This window comes from Nicotiana sylvestris, chromosome 2 (assembly GCF_000393655.2).
Source record: "Nicotiana sylvestris chromosome 2, ASM39365v2, whole genome shotgun sequence".
In the NCBI taxonomy this organism is placed as follows: domain Eukaryota; kingdom Viridiplantae; phylum Streptophyta; class Magnoliopsida; order Solanales; family Solanaceae; genus Nicotiana; species Nicotiana sylvestris.
In genome coordinates, this window is record NC_091058.1 from 140,279,723 (window position 1) to 140,301,520 (window position 21,798).

Consider the following 21,798-nt stretch of genomic DNA (forward strand, 5'->3'; position numbering starts at 1 on the left):
GATGAGAACTGTGTTAAAGATTTTGAGGAGTTATATCAAAGGCTCACCACAACACTCATTATTGTCACGCCCAATTGGTCACTTCCTTTCGAGCTCATGTGTGACGCCAGTGTTGTAGTCATTGGAGAAATGCTTGGCCAATGTCACAACAAAGTTCTCCACCCGGTGTACTATGCAAGTAAAACTTTCAATGGGGGAACAAATGAACTACACGGTAACTGAGCAAGAGCTTCTTGCTATTGTGTATGCTTTTGAAAAATTCCGGGTTATTTGTTGGGGTCCAAGGTGGTGGTATACACTGATCATGCGGCTCTTTGATATCTCATGGAAAAGAAGGATGCAAAGCCTCGATTAATTCGATGGGTCTTGTTGTTGCAAGAATTTAACTTCGAAGTCAAAGATCGCAAGGGAACTCAAAATCAAGTGGCAGATCATTTGTCAAGGCTTGAGGAAGAAGGGAGACCACAAGGAGATCTTGAAATCAACGATGCATTCCCTGATGAGCACATATTGGCATTATCTAGCACTTTTGCTCCTTGGTATGCCGATATTACTAACTACTTGGTTAGGGACCTTATCTCGGACGGATTGGAATCTTATCAAAGAAAGAAGTTTTTGAGAGACTGCCGGCAATACTATTGGGAGGAACCATACTTGTTCCGTGTTTGTGCTGACAATATTATTAGAAGGTGTGTTCCCGAAGAAGAGGTTATGCCAATTCTCAAGGCATGCCATGACTCACGGTTGGGGGTCATCATGGAGGAAATCGGACGGCGGCTAAAGTTCTTGAATCAGACGGCGGTTGAGGGTCATCGGTTGGCTAAAGTTCCAAGAGGCATGAAATGCCAATGCACTTTGTGATGGAGATAGAGATCTTTGACGTGTGGGGAATCGACTTCATGGGCCCCTTTGTAAGTTCTTGCGGGATGAAATACATCTTGGTAGCGGTGGACTATGTGTCCAAATGGGTTAAAGCAGTTGCCTTACCAAACAATGAGGCAAGGAGTGTGACCGCCTTCTTGAAGAAAAACATATTCACTCGGTTTGGCACTCCTAGAGCCATCCTTAGTGACGGTGGATCTCATTTTTGTAACAAGGCATTCTCGGGGCTGCTTGAGAAGTATGGCGTAAAGCACAAGGTGGCCACACCTTATCATCCACAATCAAGTGGTTAAGTTGAGGTTTCCAACCAGGAGATCAAGAGCATTCTAGCAAAACCTGTGAATGCAAATAGGACCGACTGGTCAAGGAAGCTAGATGATGCATTGTGGGCATACCGCACGGCCTACAAAACCCCTATTGGTACTTCTCCTTATCGGCTAGTCTTTGGTAAATCATGTCATCTACCCGTGGATTTGGAACACAAAGCTATGTGGGCGTTGAAAAGGTTGAACATAGATTGGGCTGAAGCTGCAAATTTGAGGTTAACAAAGCTCAATGAAATGGAGGAATTTCGGTTCCATGCTTATGAAAATGCAGTTGTGTACAAAGAATGGATGAAGTTTGTCCATGACAAGAAGAACTTGAAAAGAGAGTTCAAGACGGGTGATTTGGTCTTGCTCTTTAACTCAAGGCTCAAATTGTTTCCGGGCAAGCTTAAATCAAAATGGTCCGGTCCATTCAAAGTGGTCAATGCCTCTCCTTATGGAGCTGTGGAATTAGAATCAACAGATGGGTCCCGGACATTCAAGGTAAATCGCCAATGCATCAAGCACTACTTTGGCACTGATGGGGGAAAACATTTGGTGGAGCAGCTGGCTCTCAAAGGTGGTCCATGCCCGACCATTGAGTGAAACCAAAGGAACATCAACTTCGTCGTGCTGCGACGTTAAATCAAGTGCTTTATGGGAGGCAACCCATGTGTGGTAACTCTATTTTGTTTTATGAAATTTTAGTTTTTGATAGATAGATTTATTTGAGCAATTTAAAGTGTGTGTCAGAGTGCGGGGGGTTCAAAAGATAACAACAATTGGTACGAATGCATAAAAAGTGGAAGAAAAACCACTAGGTGAATTCTGTTGCACAAATGCGGTCGCATTTTAGCTATGCCGACCACACTCTAACCACAAACCTAAGCAGAGATTTGGGTTGCGGTGAGGTGGTGCATTATGTGGTCCGCATTTGATTTATGCGACCGCATTTTGCACCGCATTTGCCTCCCTTCATCTTGGTCCTTAACCTCATCGCATAACACACATGCGGTCGCATTGTGTGTTATGCGGTGTCCTATCCATCGTAGAATCGACAAGGTAAGTCCGCATAACCATCTCGTCTCTCACTCACTTAAAACAAAACAAAAAAATGAAAAAAGGGGGAAGAACACGAACGGACTTTGAACCAAATCAAGCTCAAATTGTGTGCAACCAAAGGACTACATTTGTCACACTCATTGTCCCAGTCATCAAACTCTGCTGGTATATACCTGTTTCTCCCTCGTTTTATCTTTGATTTCCACTGTAGGTTCAGAGATTTTTCGTTTAAATCCTGTGCAAAAATGTGTTTAGATGCTTGTGTAGTTGCTTCTCTGTAGTGTAGATGCTTTTGGGTTGAAAATAAATTGGGGTACGTGGTAGAATGAAATAGGACCACCATTGTTGAAAGCTTGGGTGACCTGTGTAGAAGAAGGCATCTGCGGCCCGCATTGTGACGCATTTTGGCCGCACAACTAAACCCTAAATCTTCTGAAGAAGATGATGAAATGCGGTGTCTTTGCGATCGCAGATTTGACATGCAAACCACAAATTCACCGCAGAGTGATACAGAGATTTCAGTTTTGAACCATATAGCGATGTCAATTCTGCGATGGTTATGCGGTCCGCATAGTAGTTATGCGACCGCATAACTCACCGTAGAATGAGAACACCTATTGGGACTACAAGATCTGCGACAAGTCTGCGGTCCACATTATGGTTTTGCGATTTCATACCAGATCACATTTTCTTTCTTCCTTTTGATTCATCTGTATCTTCTCCGTATTGTTAATGATGTCACTCACTCTTCACCATTGTGCAGATATGGGTCAAAAGAGACGCTCATCAAAGCGGGCTTCCACCAGTAAGCGATCGCGGATAGAGGACAACGTGTCGAGCCCCTCCCAGTCTAAGGCGGAGAGATCAGGCCCTCAATCAATATAGAGGCTGAAGATAGAAGGAAACAAGGTGAAGATTTCCAGCTCTGATTTGGGGTTGATGGGTCCAGGGAGGTATTTAGAAAAGGGCTCACAAAGTGCAAAATCTTGGGCGAGAAACAATTGAGCTTGAACGGGCTCAAAGACAAATACCCCCATATCCTGGAAAACATAAAAACACGGAGATGGGAGAACTTCACTGAGCCACCCACGGAGTACAATGAGACCCTTGTGAGGGAATTCTATGCATCCTATGGGGCCTCCAGGACGAAATACCACAAACACAACAATGTTTTCACCGACCAGGTGCTTGTCCGGGGAAAGACTGTTTTCTGCAATATTGAGGCCCTTAATGAGTTCTACGTCAAAGGATGGAGAGCAGGCACAGCTGAGTACACTGAAAAATTCAAAAATAAGGAGAATGAATGTGGATGGATTGCCTCAGTGATAGAAAAAGGGACTCCCACTTGGGTCGATCCTCAACACAAGATATATAAGGAAGATCTCACAAGAGAGGGTCGCTACTGGCTTAGTTTTGTCACTTCTCGGTTAGTACCAACTCAAAATGAAACTAAAATAGCCATCGAGAAGGCCCTTCTGATTGCTTGCATCATGAGTGGTATCAAGATAGATGTGGGAGAGTTGATCTTCCAAGTAGGGATCCGAGCAATGCAGCATGTAACTTCACTTCCTTTCCCTTGCCTAATCACAACTTTGTGTAAAGATATGAAAATTCCTATCCTGCCCACTAATAAAACTAGATAGGAAACGAGGGATATTGATATCACACGTATCATGGATATCTCTCGTATCACTGTTACTACTGCCCCATCATAGGTTCAGGTCCAAGATCCGATTGATCTAGAGCACAGTGACTCCCAGTCACCAGTGACTCCTCGGGTTATAGTGGCCCCCACTTCCACTTCCGAGCCTGCTTCTCAGTCCACCACTGTCCAGCCTACCATCACCATTCTTGTTGTCTCAAAGCTTGGTCTACTGGCTCAGCATGCCAATGCCAAAGTAGATCAGCTTTTGAAGACATTGCCAATTCTAATCAAACAAGCTCTGACACCCATGCAATCCTCAGTGACGGCCCTCCAACAACAACAGTGAAAATATGAGGATCGTCTACAGCAACTTGAGTTCAGGGTGGAGAAGATAGAGCGGGGTGAAGTTAGTGGGTTGCCTGGACTCAAGAAGGAGTTTGCTTCTATGAAGAACGAGCTCCAAAAGATGCAGAACGTGGAGTTTGATCAATCATCCCTCCTTCCCACAGATGGTGATCAGGTGACAGGCACATCACCTCCGGACTTAGGTCTTGACTTCACTGCATTGATGACGGATACTGCCCCTCCTACTGTCGGAGCTTCCCAGCCTAAAGCCCCTCCAACCCATATTGTGATCCATTCTGGGAAGGAGTTTGGAGGTTCTGGTAAATTAGAAGATGAGGAGGAAGATAGGAGCGAGGATGAGGAAAGTTCTAGATATTCAAGCAATGATGGCCCTCAGGATAAAGGAAAGCATATTGCGGATGCCTCTGTCGAGGATGCTATTATTAAGGAGGCTGATATTGTAGAAGTGGAACAAGTAGATATGCAGACAACGATCCAGCGGTCTCTAGTAGACATGGCCAACCCTATAGCTCCATCAGTCCCCCCGCCATCAGTGGGCGAGAGTAGCAACTCACAGGCTCTAGCACCAGCTCCAGCTCTAACTCCAACTCCTGCTTTGGACCAGCCTGAGAGCATTACTCCATCAGGAGAGGTCACTCCTCAGACCGAGCTCTCATCGGTCCCAGCTTCCACATCCGAGGGTGACCCCTCCAGTACTCAGCCAGCTACTGACTCCCATAGCACTTAGTGTGCCTCAGGGAGCCCCCATCAAACTCATCTCTCTGTTTTTATGCATTGGGGACAATGCATGCTTTTAGTTGGGTGTGGAGGGTAGCATTGTAGATATTTTTGTGATATTGGAAACTGTTGTACATATGCATATCATTATGTTACAATCAGACTCTTGTACTTATGTGTATTTTGTGTTCTGTATATATTAGTATGACTTCGGTACATGAGTTGTGTTATGAAATTCGTGATGATGTTAATATTAGTGTTTGTTTTGTGTTCATAATAGCGTTGTGTAAATATGATACCGTTGTCCATATAAAAGAAAAACAACAAAAACAAGTCGATAGTGATTAGGAATCAATTCCTCTTGGTTTTTCTTCTCCCGGTTCTTTTCCAAGGGTGTAATAGTAGAACCAGGATCGTAGAATGAATCATTTTGACCGGTTTGGTGTAATTGCCTAGTATCAAGCATGTGTGTCTGTACATAGCATATACCCCTCCACATATTGTGTTTGTCGACTTTTCCCGATGATGGATAGATTGACAACTTTTTTAAGGGAATTAGTCCTTTTGATCAACTTTGTGAACTTGAGGCTTGCTCTGTGACTCTATGGCGACCTAGAGTTATACATGTGTCTATGATGAAAGCCTTGAGTTGCCAAGTGTTGACTCGAAAGCTTTAAATTATGTGAATGAAACAGTTTGTGTACCATGTGTGTGTGAGTTCTCTGTGTGTATATAACTCTCGTGTTTACTTCTATCATCTAGAACTTGCCCGATTGGTTTTTCAATGCTAATAATAGTATGTTTGGTTGGAGGGATGATCTTACGCATTCTTTGTCTTATTTGCTAGACCTCTGTAGCCTTTCAAGCCGACATGTACATAAATAATATCACTAGTACCCAATTTGAGCCTTTAAGCCTTTTCTTTGGCCAACTCATTACAAACCTCTCTTTTTTATGTAAAATAATCCCCTATCTTGAACCCGTCCCTCCATGAACATTGAGAACGAGGGTAAAAGACTAAGTTAGGGGTGGTGTCGCAGTGGATATTGGTAAGGTTGTACGTTGCGTTAAGACCACATGCCTCAAAAGTGTTTGTTTTAGATTATTCAAGCTCCAAAAGAGAAAAAAAAGAAGAAAATATGTGTATGTATATAAAGTATGGAGCCTTGAATAAAATTAGAAGAGGTTTGTAAGGTGGTTCTATATTGGAAACTAGACGCAAATGAGGCTATGAGGGTTTGAAAAGAAGCAAAGTAAAAAAAATGGAAAATTGTGAGTAGTGTTCAAGGAGGGTGAAGTCACTTGTACCCAAATGTCTATCCAACCCTTCCCGAAGCCTACATTACAAGCTTAAAAAGTCCTTATGAGACCTCCAACCGAACATTCTTGAATAAGCAGTGAATTAAAATAAGGGCAAGCTTATGGTATGAAATGTTGTAACAATTGAAGTTCTTTCTGAGAGTGAGTGTATTTGTAAATTGTCCCTTTTTGTTGTCCTTGTAAATATTGTGATTTTGGGACCTTCTTTCTAGTGAGGGTACATGAACTGTGGAGTTAAACAAAAGTTGAGCTTTTGAGTTAAATGCAATTGCACTCAGCTGAGGGTAACATTTTGTTGCAATGTCTGAGGCTCAAGGTTCACAAGTTGATTAGTTTTCCTTGTATATACTATCAGTTCAGGAAAGGTAAAACAATTATAGATGCATGCTTAAAGTACTAGCAATGAACACCACTCGTAGTCATTATCGTTTCATGTTTTGTAAATAAAGTCTAGAATAGGCTAAGTTTGTTTTAGTTGCTTGAGGACAAGCAAGAGTTTAAGTTGGGGGTGTTGATGTGCCGGAGAATTTCGGCACATTTCAATACTAATTGCTTAGATTTTAGCTAGTTTTAATGCAATTATCTTCGTTACTTATGTAGTTTTGTTGTTTCTAGGACTGAGAACCCAAGAACATGGAAATGGAAGCAAAAAGACAAGAAAAGAGCAAAATGTAGCAAAAATGCTGGTCTGCGATACACTATGCGATCGCAGATCAGACATGCGAGTCGCAGAATGCACGTCAAATCGCAGACAAAAGCAGAGATCTGGGTTAAATCTCAAGTCAAGAATGCGGTCCATTATGTGACCGCAGAACCAACATGCGAATCGCAGAGTGAACCGCAAACCAACAATGAAGGTCACTGAAGGACGAAGATGCGATGCAAAATGCGATCGCATTTTGTGCAATGCGATCCGCATAATTCGAATGCGAAGAAGACTTGTAAACTAGGGTTCCAGTCTGTGATTAGGATTTTCAAGATGCGGACCGCATACATGCTTTGCGACAAGAATGCGATCACATATCATACCTGAAAGGGCATTTTTGTCCGTTTTGTGTCCCGATTTTGAGTTCACTATAAATAGTTTTATGATGTCTTTGTGGGCTCATCTTGTCTAGTCTTTGAACCACATTCCAAGACATTAATATTCCTCACTTTTGGAAGCTTTTGGGTGAAGATTCTCTACTTTGTAAGCTTTTATGACATTAAATACTCTTTGGTTTTTGTATTGTAGTATGAGTAGATAACTTTAAATACTAAGGTTGTGAACCATAAATGGGTGTTATGCTAATGGGTGTTTAACATTGAACATATATATAATGGTTGGTTGATATTTGTTTACTTCTCATTCTTCATTTATTGTTGGTGGTTGCAAACATTAACAAGTGACATTAAATTCTTGCTTTGCTTGAGAAAGTGGGTTAGAATTTGGTAGAAGTAAATATCAATGACTCAAGGCTTTAAACCTTATTTAATAAAATCGCGTAGGAATAAGTGGGTTTTACTTGGCATATATTGATGGTTCTAAATTGCAACTCTTTTATATTTGGGAAAATTATAAATAGGAAATACTACTCAACAATTGGGAAATATTGGGAAGTCACTTAGACATCATTTGCATATCAAAAGAACCTTCCATTAGAAACATATCATATTAACACCGATAATCATTACACTCATTAAAGGGGACACAACCTTGGTTTCTTTAATCCAATTAATTACTCTATAAATATTCTAATTAGTTGATACTTCCAAACAAACTCAATTCATACTCTTGTTACTATAAAACCATTCTCTTGTTACTGTTAAACGAATAGAGATACAACTTTAGTCGAGCAACACACTATAAGAGTAACCTTTTCAAACCTATTCCCTGTGGGATTCGACCCTAACCTTGTTGGGTTATAATATTAGACACCGACCGCCTTACACTATTTATTAAAGTGTAATTTGAGTGTATCAAGAAGTACCTTCCCCCGAGGAGAGCATTGTGACATATGTTGAGGGATTTTTGAGCATATACACGCATGTTTTCGCGCCGGGTTCCCCTGACCGGATCGTGCTCGATTTCTATTGGAGATATCAAGTTACACCGGTGCAGGATCATCCCTCCATTTGGAAAATAGTGCAGGCGATGATATATTTTCCTGATAAGGCCATGGCAGAGTTTAACCTCAGCCATCTAGTGAGGTTATATCGACCACTACGTTACTCGAGCCTGATTGCTCTTTAGTGTCGATCCACCTGATCTCCTATAGTCGGCAACGAGGAGGTTGAGGACCGAGAATGGATGAATCAGTTCATTCGAATTCGAACGATCGATGTCATTCCCAAAGAGTTTTTTCCATTTCCTGAGAAATGGAACTTCACACATAAGTGTCTCATCTAAACTATCATCGTTTTGACCGGAGGCAAGCTCCGTAGCGATAACTTTCTGTTCCTTATTTCTAGCAAATCATTGGTCACCGAGTGACATCCCTGATTTAGCCGATTGGTCTCATAATCTAGCAGCTTGCTCGATTTATGATAGGCACCTGTGGCTATATCTGTCTAAAGGGACATGAGAGGCAAAGCATCGTGCTAGGTGCCCAACGCTCTATCTCCTAAAAAATGGTGTTTTTCTTGCCGGCTTATTTGATTCAACTGTCGTAGGTCCCGGGGGTTCCTTTGAAATGCGGTCGTGTCCTCCGGGGAAGGAGGAGAGATTGTTGGCCTTTGGATCAAGGAGTGTTGACAAAAGAAATGATGCTCCGGGGTGCGAGAAATCTTGCAGTGAGGCGAATCCCTCTCAGGGGTTAAAGAGAAGCGATTCGATCGATCGACCACTTTCTATAAGTGGTATGCCATTGGATGTTGCTTCGGCCTTCGGCAAGGCTCAGCAGTTTGGCCTCATGGTAAGTTTTGACTACTATTAGATTATTCCAGCCCCGTCCTTTTCTTTTTTCCCTTTTTCTTTTTCTTTATTTAGCTTTCTTTCACAGGCCTTTGACAGGTTTAAATTCGAGCTGCTTCGTAGCGAGGCCTTGTTGCGGGAGGCTTTGGATAGAGAGAAATCCCTCAAGCTTCTTTGTGTGGCAAAGGAAAGCGAGCTGGTTTCCTTACCTGGCGAGGTGGATCGGAGCCGGAGCTATGAGATCCGCCTAGATAAAAAAGTACCCTGCACTTCATGCTGGCTTGGACTCCCTTTATATCTTGGCATCCAGATGTTTGATGTTTCAGTTGGAGGACAAGGCGGATGAGCTGGAACAGCTCTAGGGCGAGGTTGGCCGAGCCAAACGCGAATTCAAAGAGCTGCAAGTGCATGTAAGCACCCATTTTGTGGCCAAAGAGAGGGCTCAAGCTAGGGTTTCTTCTCTTGAGGCACAAATCTAGACCATTCGTGCGAACGATTCTACTCGGGCGAACATGATTGCAAGGCTTTCGTCCTAGCTTTCGAAGGGGAAGACCGAGGTGGTGAATGTCCGAGCCAAGGATGTGATGAGTAATACCAGGGCGGGACAGAAAGTGGTAGCCTATTCAAAGAGTGTTGCCGCTACTAAAGCTGAGCTAAAGAGAGCCCTTGATCGTGCAAGCAGTAGCAAGGAGTATGCGAGCAGCAGATCCTGGAGGGAAGTCCTCGAGGAGATTCATGCCAGAGGCTTCGATCTCTCGGGTGAGATCGAACAAGCCAAAGGGGAGGAGTATGATGCCATGTTCCTTCTGTCTGATGCTGAAGACGGTAAGGAGGGAGTTGCCGGGCCATAGTTGCCGAAGGGAGGAATGTTTATTCCTTGCCTCTTTCTTATATACATAACTTTCATAATATGTTGTAGACTGAGCTTGCGTTTCACCGCCTGTATGTAAAAATAAGAGGGGGAACCCCGCAATTTGTATCTTCTGTATTTCTGTTCGTTAAGATCTCAATCGGGTCGATTTGACCTTTTGATTGGTAGAAATATCCGAACTTGTAATATAGCCCTGATGTTCTTTAGGCCGACAACAGTGACTATTATTGTTTGCCCTTGGGCATATGCATTTTATCCATTTTTGGGTTCAGTCTCCGAGTCGGGCACTGACTCGAGCTCAATCGAACCACATGTTTAACGTCTGCATGGACTGGCGACAATGGCTCTTATGCCTTGGGTCGAAGCGGCCTTTAATGTATGTGGCCCTGAGGCTTGTGGAGCTGGCAACGATGGCTCTTATGCTATGCCCTTAGGCATGTATAGTTAACTATTTTGGATCCTGTCTCCGAATCGGGTTACAACTCGAGCTTAATTTAATCCTCAAGTTTTCAAATTTTAAGCTGGCGACGGTGGATCTTACTCTTTTGGTCATTGCGACCTTTTAGTGTGTGGCCCTGAGGCTCATTTTGCTGGCGACTGTGGCTCTTACGCTTTTTCCCTTAGGCATATGTAGGCTTTGTTTTTCCCTCGTTAAGGACTTTTTTGAAATAATTTTTCCTGACCCGTCATCGGTGTGGTGATGTTCTAGCACCTCAGAAGGTTTAGCTCGTAGGCTGAGTAGCTCGAAGACTTGTGATTTGAAGCTGACATGGTCGAAGCTTGTTTGCCTATTGAGGGTAGCCTGTTTAAACCAGTTCTTTTTGAAGTAGATTCGAAGTAATGGCCTATGATTTTGTTAGCGATGGTCGAGCGTCCCCGAGTAGTGTTAATTTGATTGGTGAAGCCGTTTTGACCGCAGTCATATGTGTTTCGCCGGAGCCATTTTTTGATCCCGAGTGGGATAGTTTAGGGGTCTACATCGAGAGTATGCCCTTTCGGGAGTCTTACAAATGCGACACATAGCCTAAACATCGGGATTAAGTTTTATGCCAGTAGTGAGGTCTTACAAAATTTTCATGCCTGTTGAGGTCTTACAACTTTTTCATGCCTGTTGAGGTCTTACAGTTTTTTCATGCCTGTTAAGGTCTTATAGTTTTTGTACGCCTGTTGAGGTCTTACAGCTTTTGTTGTTATGTAACATAGATCTGGCTATACCGAGTTTGCCCGCTTGGGGTCTTACGACCTTGGGTTTTCCAGTGAATGGCGATTGACGGAGTCATCGAGTTTTCTTAGGCTCGAAGGCTATTACTCGTGAGCTCGGAATTGCCTCGTTGGGGCTAGCTTATGAGACCACTCGGCAAAATTTGAGACCTTGTCCGGAAACCAAGGAGTTGCTACCAAAAACATATATGCAAAAAAATGTCGTTATGGAGCCCACCTCCAGACAAAGTGATAAAAATATAGGTATAACACTTACGTGTGAAATTTTATTTCTCAAGAAAGGGCAGAAACTCTCCAGGAATGACATCAATCGCCCGAGCTCGAATGAATCGGCTCATCCATCCTCGGTCTTCATTCTCTTCACCATCATTGGTAGGAAACCGGGTAGATCGACACTGCAGAGTGATCAAACCTCGATATAGCAGTGACCGATATAACCTCACGAGATTACTAAGGGTAAAATCGAGCCTGGCCTTCTCTGCAAAGTATCTTATCGTTTGCACTATCTTCCAAAGGGATGGGTGAGCTTGAACCAAGGTAACCTGAAATATATGATAGAACTCAAGCATGACCCGATCGGGGGGACCCGATGTAAAAGTGTGCGTATGCACGCTCAAAAACCCCTCAATATAGGTCATGATGCTCTCCTCAGAGGAAGGTACTTGTAGCACCACCCCTTCTCCCCATCCACAGTCTTTTCTGGTCATTTCGATTTGCTTCTCCTCCACTGTGAGATGAACCTTTACATATGCTCCCGATGTCCTTGGATGTTGGGAGGTCTCTCCAACGTAAAGTCTTTCCTCGAGACAAAGAACCTCGAGGCCCACTCACCGGGCACCAGCGGTGTACCACCGACCAGACACGGAACAAAGGCAGAACTCTCCTATCCTTAATGGGCGGGTATTGATGTAGCAGTCATGGTTGTGATAGAATAAAAGGAGGAGGATATAGATCTGGGCAAAAATTTTGAATTATTGCAGCGAGAGAACTAGCGCAAAGAACCAAGTTCTATGGGAAAAATGGTTACTCAAAGTAGAAGAATCTCCATTGAGGAAGAAATTGAATGAATATATAGGGGCTAAGCAGCAACTGCTTGCCTACCCAGAGGGACAATTAATCCTGGCCATGGTAACATCACTGTTTCCTTAGGAAATGTAATGGCGGGATCACCCGGGATCACCCTGTGGCCCCCTTTATCAAATTGCATGAATGCTAGTACCCCACGAGATTCGATAGGTATCTAGACCTCGGGGGCTTCTTGTCGTCACAATCATAGGCCCCAAAGAGGATATCAACCTAACTTCTATATAACACCTAATCTTTGGGGTCCCGATTACTCCAACAATGGGCTCTAAAGGATTAATATTACGATTCAAAGATTAGCTCTGCGATAGCAGCAAGATATAAAGAATGGAAAGACTTGGTGCAGAAATACCCCTTTTTCATAGCCAAAATTGTATTTACAAGGGACGTCTTTACAAGACTCACTCCCCTGGGAGTACATGCATAGAAAGAAAAAAGGAAAAAAGCAAAAACGTCACAAGGACTACTCTTCATCGCCACTATCCTTCGAACCATCTCCATGATCCTCATCTAGGATGACCAAAAGCGCCAACTTTATCTCTAGCTCTCGGGCCTCCTCAATTCCAACTGACAGATCGACACCTTCGACCTCAATCTCCTCTAAGGTTTTCCTTCTTGCCTCAGCCCTAGCATGTTTGATGGCCCGAGCTAGTTTTTGCTCGGCCTTTATGGATACGTCACGGGCTATTTGATTCACCATGGCTGCATCCTTTAGGTAAGTAGAAACATTTCATTCGATCTTGGACTTGGCTGCAACCAGCGCAACAATCTCTTTTCGAGCATCCTTGAGAAGATCATCAGTTGATACCAACTCCGAGGTCACTACCTCATTTTGTTTCCTCAGCCTGAGGATCTCCACATTCAGTCACCCAATCTGTGAGTCATTTTGCTCGACCTACAAACAGAAAAGTAAACTAGTCAGTATCAAATTAACGGAGCTCGCCTGACTCTTTCTCCTTCCGGGCAGAACGAGCCTCCGACTCTCGCAGACTCAATGACAGATTCTCAAGCTCTTTATCATGGCATGAAAGCGCCTCATTAAGCTTGGAGAGGGCATGATAATACATCTCCTTGTACTATAGTAAAATCAAAGAGTTAGAAGAATGAAGGAAGATGCTCGAGGCTAAAAGAAATATACTTAAAGCAGCTATCACCTTTTGCATGAACCTCTCCGCCTCTTTGACAGAGCCGGGAGCATCAAAATCGGTGTTCCCGCTAACGTCATCAAGAATATTGCCAAGCATGCCTCCCCCTTGAGGGGACCCCAGGCTTTGGCGGCGTTCGCATCTTGAGCGTCCCTTAGTTTCACTAATGAGAACTGAAAGCCTGAAATTAAAGCATCTATGTTACCAATGTCTCTAAGGGTCAACTCCTGCTCCTATAAAGCTCCGGGTCGCGACCCTTCAAATTCAGCAGCAACGGTCCTCCTAGCAGAAACCACACCAAACCCGGTCATGGGGTCCGAGGCCACATTGACATCCTCCTCGAGGGTCTTCAATCTACGGGATCGACCTGAGCCGGTTGTTCCCGATTTAGCAGCCTCTAGCCGAGGCATTTGCGAGGCTCCCACGCTCGACCTTGTCCTCCGTGCTAACAGGCACTCGCCATCATCATCATCATCCTCATCCTCAAAGCGGGGACTTGCTCCAAAAGTTGAAGCTGAGGTCATAGTAATGGCTCGATGCTCACGTGGCTTGGGTTTCTTTTCCACGGAAGGATCGGCAGCCGCCCTACCTTTTTCTCTTTTTGCCCTTGCCGGGCTTTAAAATCTTTGTCTCGCCACCAGAAGGTAGCCTCATCAGCATATTCTCACCATGGCCTGCACGAGCGCAGTAACCGTAATTTATCAACACAAAGGATATGGGAAAAAATGTAATTCTAAGGCATAGGTGGTAAGGAAGCTTTACCATGACACTTGGCCACCCATAGCTTCTTATCCAGGTTGGTCCAAGACCGAACAAGATAGGGGAACGTGGTGTCCAACCGTTCGATCCACCCCAAAAAATCCGAGACCGCTTCGGGGTACCAAGCGGTGGCTGCAGGAAACGCAAAGAGGTCATTATTCCAGAAGAAAGGAAAGAGGATCACAAAACATGACTAAGGAAAAAGTTCTTACACTATGTGTTTCACTTCTCCGGGAAAGGCATCCTCCCGGCCAGAAATATGTCCGAGGTTCTCACCCGGCCGAACCTACTCATCCACCCTCGATCCTTCCCCTCATCGGTGATTGAGAAAAATGATTTTTTGGATCGATGGTGAAGCCTAATCAAATCTCAATAAAATCAAGGGCTGTACAACCTAATCAAATGGTTGAGGGTAAAGGTCTCGCTCACAACCCCTTCGGTGAAATGGCGGATCATCAAGACTATCCTTCAGAAAGAAGGATAAATTTGACCGAGCGTCACTTGATATTTTTTACAAAAATCAAGGATAAACGGATCTATCTCTAGGCAAGATCCAAAGTAAATGGGTAAGTATACACATGAAGGAAGCCAGCCTTGTGATCCGTTATATTTTCACCAGGGCCGGGAATCTCCACCTCCATTGCCTCATTCCATAGGCAATTTGTCTTCACCGTCTCTATATTGGACACGACACTAATGTATCGGGACACATGTTCATATCGGCCCGATATGGATGAAGTGGTATCGATGGTAAAATACTTCGATATATCAAGCTTGGAGGGAGTACGTTGTTCTAAGGTAGGTATGTCTTTGGGTTTCCCTTTAGATTTCTGAGATGAAGAGGCAACCTCGTCTTTTCGCGGAACCGTCTTAGAAGTTCTAGCCATGATGAAGGTGAAATTTCTCTGAGAAAGCAAGAAGAAAGGATTCAAGTAGGGATGGGTCTGGCTTTGCAAATCTGAAGTAGTTGGGAAAGTGAAAGTTATCCAACAATTGGTGCCTTTTTAAGAGTTGTGTGGGAAGCGGAAGGGACGAACTTGTGGCGGTTCATGGGTTTCTCGATAGTCGCATCTAACGGCGACCCTTGTGTGGTTTTTTAAGCATGACATTTAATGCTCTAATAGGCTAACGTCACAACGATGACGCCCTCGGGTTAAAAGTTCATAATCGTCTCTCATAACTCTTATCTAAGAAACGCGGGGACTATTTGTATACGGTGAAATTGGAGAGCCCGATTTCTCGACATCGAGGCACCTTAAAAAACCATCTCATAATTCTCGAGGCTACAAGGTTATGATCGTGTCTCCTCCCTCAAGGTTCGTCGACGCTCGATCTTGGGATAATGTTGACCACAGCCACGGTAGAAATGGGGAGTTCCCAAGGCACGTGGCTAGGACTGACAAAACCTAGAGAGCTACTCTAAGACCCGAATCAGAGTGCCATCTAGTTGTCACATCTCTGTATCTTTGTAATTAATGCTTGTTGTACTATGATGAGATTCCCCTCCTATATAAAGGGTATCCTTGACACTTGTAAGGAGTTGTCACTCCCATTGCTCTACACGAAATATATAAGAACTTTCTATTTGCTCTCTAACATATTCTCTTGATATTATTGCTTTCATTTATTATCTTCATATTTGTTCATCATTTATTGCTTATCATTGGCCATAAAGAGCCTCCGTTAATTTTATCATAACTGTTAGCCATATTTCGACTGCCTTAGATAGCTCGTAGTCGAGCTCCAAGATTGACCTCGAGGCCCCGAATCCACAAGCTCGAGGCCCCAATAATGGCCCAACGGTTTGATTATCTCCCTATCCTTGACTCTTATTTCATTTCTAAGTCTCACATATATAGCATCAGTTGCCTAACAAACTAGCATAAAAATAGATCACGTATTTTTAGAATCCCATCAATAAATTTAATTGTTATTAGCATTTTCACGGTAAACATAATCTAAGACTAATTAGTTTTGAATAATATGAATCCTCTCATGGGTTATCCTAAGGTTTAATCTGTTTCATGCATTTTTTTGTTAATCCTCTACATGTTCTGAACTTTGCACCCTATAAACATGTAATCAGTTAGCTTGTTACTTAACTCACATGTCTTGTTTATTTAACTCAAATATTTCTGCCTAATTGCTATTGTGATTAAACCATGACTATCTTGACTACTAGCATGAATGTTTAGCTTAACTAGACTTCAACCTTGAACTATGAGTTTAAGCATAAGTTTTGTATGTTTCCTTGATGCAGTTCTCCCTGTAATTCTCTGTTCTAAATTCTGTTTCTTCTGAAATCCAACTATCTTTTAAAAAACCTGGCCCTTCTCTCTTTACATACTCTTATTCCCTTAGGCTCTCAACCACCCCAGTGTGAGCACGGCCTAGGGTCCTTGAGACTCCTTTGAACTTTGACACACTGGGGGTAGGTTTCCATTCTTTTATTTACTCTTTGTTGAATGTATGGTTCTGGTGTGAGCATTGCCCGGGGTCCTAAGGCTCAATGGGAACTTTGACACGCTGGAAGCCTGGTTTTAACGTGCTGTGATAAATCACTGCTATGCTTCAAAGCTGTTATGCGGGAAGTCCTGGATCCCAGGTTCATTTGGGCCTATAAAGGCTCCTTATAGTGTAACTATTACCTTATGGTAATCCATTCGACTATTCTGGTCTGTAATAACTATGTAATAACAGATTTGGGGATATTTAGTAAAGCTAGGGGTTTATTTTATATCTTTTGCTAAAACTGGATAGAAATCATGCCTATAGGATTTAATTAAGCTGATTGAACTGTGTGAGTACGTTATTGTATTTAGAAATCCTGCATATAGGATTTTCGTGATCATTTTGATTTTGTATTTGCATACTAGAGGTCTTACTTATAGGACTTTCATTCAATTTTATTCATTAGGAATCCTGCTCATAGGGTTTATACATGTTTTCAACAAATGTGCATTAGTAATCATGCCTATAATATCTTGGTGTTTGAACTAACTGTCCTTCCTGACAATTTGTTTAATTTCTATCTCTACACAATCAATAGATATCATGCCTATGGGGTCCAAATCAATAAAGTTAATAGATATCATGCCTATGGGGTCCAAATCAATCAAGTTAATAGATATCATGCCTATAGGATTTAAATCAATTTCAAACCTAGAAATCATGCCTACATGGTTTAAAGCAATAGATAGCATGCCTATAGGATTTAAGTCAATTCAACAATTAGAAAGCATGCATATAGAAAAATAAAATCCATCTCTTTACGAGCTAAAATTAGTACCACACCCAGAAATCTTGTCTATTGGTCTTTAATTAATAATCAATTAGAAAGCATGCCTATAGGATTCTGTTAATTGATTCTGAATTCAATCTCTCTTGTTAATCACTTAGGCGATGTATCTATAGGCCTTAATAACGATTCTGGTTTATAATTGTGACATATTACTGCCTGAAGTGCCCCGATTCATGCTGAATAAAATCAGTAGACAAATGAATAAGTTTTAATGCTGGCCTCAATAAAACTGCCTTTATACTCTATTTTCTCACGTAGACATCCTGCCTATATGATTCCAAAGTTAATAAAATTTGCTTATTCAATAGTGTGCTTTTGTTGCCTATGTGTTGAGGTCAATGTGAGCCTGTACTTGTTCTTTATTTGAAAGTCCTACTTGTTTTGTTTGTCGCCTAGATTTCACATTTTTAAGAAAAATAGGTTGATCAAGAACTATCCCAAATAGAGGTCCTAATACCTCCAGGGCCATAGGAAAGGGACGGGTAGTGCACGCATAGGGTACAATTTAGAATCAACTAGTACGCTTAAGTAACAACTTAAAGATAGTAATTAGGTAGTCAAGGAGATGATATCCTGTGCGCTAATGCTATCAGTAACACCCCGACTTGTGGGAGTTACAAAGTATTGCCTGGAATGATCCTATAGACTAAAAACATAGGACCACCCCCTATACCCTGTTTAAAATAAATTAAATATTGTATTTGTCTAAATTGTTTTCTCCCTTTAGACTAATTCACTTAGTATAAGTTCGGCCGGGACCCACCGTTGTGGACCTCGAGGGGTGCCTAACACCTTCCCCTCAAAGTAATTTCGAGCCCTTACCCGATCTCTGGTGATGTAAACTGGTTATATGAGTTACCTGCTCTAGGTGCCCTAACGCACCTTAATCTGTTAGGTGGCGACTCTTTGAATTTGAAATCTTTACCCTCTTAGAAAAAGAGTTGTCCCAGAAATGTCAAAACCCGATTTATGGAGAAAAAGGGGGCGCAATAGCATGACAACTCTGCTAGGGATATCTTTAGGCTCTTACCATAACTAACTTGTTTGTGAATTAGTCTCTAAGAATGTCTTTATTATTCTGTTAATACTTGCACACCCCTTCCCTTTCCCACTCTATGTGAATTTATTTGACTATCTTCATTCATGATTTCTCTTCCTTGTTTATCACTTTTTAATGTGGAAACTGACTTGTCTCCTTGTCTTTCTTTCTTAAATGTCTTTACAATGATTAAATACTGCATTTTATCATTATTCATCATGCAAATACTTGGCAACATATAATTTTCTTTTGCATAACTTCATGCTCAACATCATATTCCACTCATGCGTACTAATATTATAGCGGCGCTAGATGAGTGTCCGCGATCTTCTTAAAATCACCTTTTAAATTTGGAAAGACTTATTTGCGGTAAAACTAGTCGATCAACGGTGCAGTCGACAGTTCCATGCCTTTCCCTCTCAAGTTGTCTGCTTGAGGGTACCAGTCTAGACTTCTGTAGAAACCTTCTCTAACAATAACTGTACATGCATCATGATCAAACCTTTCCTGGGTTAATATGTTGTCCGCATAATAACCCTCTAAGAAAGCCTTGTCCAAGGTCCACCGGGATTTCCATAATCCCAATGGGTGCAACCACTATAGGTGTATCATTTGGAGAGATAAATGCTGACATACTAATCGTTAATGTGTAAGTAGTCGAACCCGAAGGGGGCAAGGGTCTAACTCTGTTTGTTTTTGCAAAAAATAAGGCACGAAGTTCCCAGGTTCGATATGGTTCGAAGTATACCACCATTGTTGTTAGATTGGTGGGAAAACCTTTCGCCAAATGACAAAAATTATATGAAAAGGGTTCTTGGAAATTTACCTTCTTTATTGGACATCCAACCAAACAACATGCTGATCGAGGCTATTACTATGTTATGGGATGGAGAAAGAGCTGTATTCCGTTTTGGAAACATAGAAATGACTCTTTTTTTGGAGGAAATAAAAGGATTCGTTGGATTACCATGGGATAGTCCCTGCTTAATAGTACTGGAATACCTCACTACCAAGGGGTTCCTAAAGATGATGGGTCTGAGAAAAAATGATGACTTGGAGTGCCTGAAGAAGTCCTACATACCCTTCAACTTCCCTTATGAACGATATGGACACAACAGATCTTACCGTATCTTTCATGATGAATTCTCCATCACTTCCCTGGGTTGGACTCACCGTAGGATCGTTGTATTCATTGTCTAAACCAAGGGGACAAAATTCATACCTGGTTGGCCATGGTAACAAAAGCTTTAATGGATGGAATTGAGGGACAAACCTATACTATTGTTCCGATGATTGTAGTAGACATATACCGGGTTGTGGATTGTTGCAATAAAGGGTTCAATCATTTTGAGGGTTTCAACTTTCTACTGCAGATTTGGTTGTTAGAACATCTTCAGAGGGGCCAATACTGCCAAGTGTTTCCACGGAGACCATGGAATGATCACATAGCTTTCCACCATCCTAAAAGAATGACCTTTATACCAGACAAATTTGCACAACTGGAGAATGCTACAGAATGGGCACAGTTTTTCAGCAATTTCACCGAGGACCAGGTTCACTGGATATTCGAGTGGTTCCCTACTAATGAATTCATCATCAGATCTACGGATGTTCTACACTTGGTGTTGATTGGGTTAAGAGGAACACATCTCTATGTTCCTATCAGAGTCATGAGACAAGCCGGTAGAAAACAAGTCATACCACAAGTCTCCAAAATGAGCCATTACATAGCAGATTTTCTAGATGACGCCATTCAATACAAATGAGAGGCCCAGAACATGTGGCATTTGAATATTATCATGGAAAAGGATACCATCGAGCTAGATCAATATAACGCCGGTCATGTATACTTCTACCCATCATGGTTAGAAGATGACATAGCAGGAATGGTCGAGCCAGGGGCTGGTCAAGGAAAAAGAGTCATAGATGAGGTTGCTGAAGCACAAGTGAAGTATGAGAGGCTGCGCAAAAGTGTCCTTGAGACCAAAGCCAGGCATTTGAAACAATAGAAGTTAGGCATGGAGGCAATTACCGAGTGGAATGAAATAACTACAAGGTCGACATAAAGGTTGGAATATTTGGAGCAGGGACTAATGGAACTGGAAGGGAAGATGAGAAAAAGGGTCGTAGACTGTCACAATGCAGAGGGAAATGAGGGAGGACACCTAGAAAAGGCATACCTGCTGCTGGACATGCACGACCTGAGAAATGTGATTGATAGAGCCAAGAGGGTCAAATATGGGGAAGGTTCCTCCGGGACCAAGTAGATTAGGTTTATTTGTTTTGACTCATTTTCAAATTAGAATGCAATAAGGCAGATGCCATTAGTAGCTCATTTATTTATAGCCGTTTTTTGGTTCTTCTTATTTATTACATTAATGAAATGAGGCATTTATCAACATTAAATCTATCCATATCTACATGTCGCTAGGCCTACCTCGGGCACCACGAGGTTCTCCAAATTAGGACGTGGATTTATATTCCCGCAATACGTGTTAAATACTGCAAATTCTTCTGAAAATCCTTAATAACTTTTATATCTTTTGTTTTTTTATTTTGATTATTCCCATCTCTTAAGATTGGTTCACACATACTGACATCGTCAACATATCACACCAGATCTAGAGGCCCTCCTCATCCTCCTCCTTTGAGTAATCCGAAAAGCAATAGAAAGGCTAAGATGGATGATATGAGTGGTACTAGGAAAGAAATGCTACGCACATGGAAAATGTTGAAACTTCAAACGGTCGGTGTCACTCCCCAACCTCGGGAGGCACGATCGGTGCTCAATCAGGAGAACTCAACTGAGCAAGCCTTTCACAAGCATCAGACCACTGGAATTTAACTACTTTCTGCGTCAATTTAGTCAATGGTAAGGCAAGAGTAGAAAATACCTCCACAAATCTTCCGTAGTACCCGGCCAAACCCATGAAACTGTGAATCTCTGTTAGAGTGGTAGGTCTAGGCCAATTCTTCACTGCTGCAATCTTTTGAGGATCAACACTAATTCCTTCCCTAAAGACGACATGACCCAAGAACGTGATAGATTCAAGTAACAATTCACATTTTGAAAATTTTGCATACAGGTGATGTTGCTGAAGAGTCTGCAGAACTGCCCTGAGATGGTCAGCATGGTCCTCCCGACTTCTGAAATAACAAGAATATCATCGATGAACACTATCACAAAGG